Source organism: Arachis duranensis, chromosome 1 (genome assembly GCF_000817695.3).
Source record: "Arachis duranensis cultivar V14167 chromosome 1, aradu.V14167.gnm2.J7QH, whole genome shotgun sequence".
Classification (NCBI taxonomy): Eukaryota; Viridiplantae; Streptophyta; class Magnoliopsida; order Fabales; family Fabaceae; genus Arachis; species Arachis duranensis.
In genome coordinates this window covers 54796844-54798841 of record NC_029772.3, presented here as the reverse complement: position 1 = coordinate 54798841, position 1998 = coordinate 54796844, and positions in this window count along the sequence as shown.

Here is a 1998-nt window from a genome sequence, read left to right as displayed (position 1 = left end):
AAATGAATGCACGTTCAAGAGAAGCTAAAATTTGTAACTTTTATGTTTCACGTTCATAGTTGGTGATCATCCTTAGAAAATTAGATGAAAAATTTATTTTTTTTTTACCAATCATACCCTTCATTTTCTTCTATAAAAAGGATTAGTTCTTTGTAATTCTTCCTTCTTCTTCATAATTCTTAGTTATAACTTTTTTTTATCAAATTAGTTCAGATTTGTTTCAATTACCAGCAAATTAAATATTTTAATTTTTTATTATATTTGAAAGTTGTAGTAGGCTTAGAGAAGGGGGTTGAATTTATGCCTTTCTCTTAAGTTGTTGTTATTTCCCTTTTAAAATAAATTTGCAATTCTGATTCTGTTTTATTTTTGTCTCATGAATATCAAAAAACAGAACACAACAGAGAAGAGAAAAGCTAACACCAGCAAGTATCCTAGTTCGGTTGCCTTGTGCTATGCAACCTACATCCAGTCTCCTCCACAACTATGGAAGAATTTCACTATAATTAACAGTATTACATACACCAATAACACATGATTGACTCAATCCTTTCACACTCAAGTTCTAACCTAACTTGACATTGGCTATGCTAATACCTAACTATACCTCTTAGTGCTAACCCAACTAAGAAAGGGATACCTCACGGGTACAAGATACAAGACATAAACATACCTAAAGAAATAAGAAAATAACTCTAGGCTTTTCTCTCAAGTGTATCACTCAGCCTTTTTTCACTCATGACTTTTACTTGAGCTTTCTCACAATACCTTTTCTCACAAGAAATTACAGAAAGATAAACTTGGAAAAGTACATTACAATCAGTAAAACATGAAGGAGATTGACTTCATCAACAGCCTCTAATCTATGTGAAAAACCAGCTTTGCAAACCTTTGAATTTGTTCTTCAGTGTTGGCAGAATGCTTCTTTGATAGAGAGCATTGTCCAAGTAGAGGAACTTCACAGGGAATACTTCACAGAACTCAACTTCTCAAACTCTGGTTTTCTCTCCTTGCCTTGAATGAACAGCAAGCTCTTCTTTTATCTTCTTGCACGTTTCTTGGTTCTTCATCCAAGGTCAAAACCTTGAGCCTTGAGCTTCACCAACCACAGATTCACTTTTTCTATTCAATCATCAAATTGGAACCTTTCCTTCTGACTTTTCCAACTTGACCGAAAGCCATGAATATGTAACTGAACTTGTTTTCCAATGGTCAACCAAATCTGAACCATAGAGATGCAACTTGGTCCCCAAGAATCTCTTGTGACCGTGGATTTGTAGCAGTGAAGAACAGAGATCAACTTTTTCTTTGAATGCCATTTTTGGATAGAACAGAGAGTAGGGAAGAAAGGATGAAGATCTGATTCATGCAAGATGATATGGTTTACCTTTCTTAAGCTTGATTTAGCTTGGGATTTCTGTTTTAGCTTCTGTGCTTCAAGCTTCAAGTTTCTCTTTCTTGCTTCTTTGGTTAATGGCTTATGGAAGAAGCTTTTCTTCTCTTTCTCTTTCTTGCTTTTTCTGAAATCTTGATGTGACTTGATTAGAAGGAAGAAGAACGTTGCTTTGGTTGAAGCATTATGGAGGGAAATGAAAATCAATTCGGGCTTGGATCATGTAACCCGTTTGGCCCATCTGATTTCTTTGGCTTTTATCCTTTGCTTTTGTTTGGGCTTTACCCATTAGCCTTGCTGCATTGTCCTTATACCTTTTGGGCTATTAACATTTGGCCTGCAACAATAAACAATTAGTTAATAAGTAGATATAATTAATCAACACTAATTATTTATTTTGCTCAAAAATAATGTTTGTCATCATTAATTAATTTAGTTAATTTCTTAACTCAACAATTATATATATATTAAAAATTAATAATTTTGTTATATTAATTTTATTAACTATAGTTAAATGATATGAAGAATAATTTTATTAATCTTAATAAGATAGTTATATAAAATTAATAATTTTTTAGAATAATTTTATAGGTTTTAGTAATATA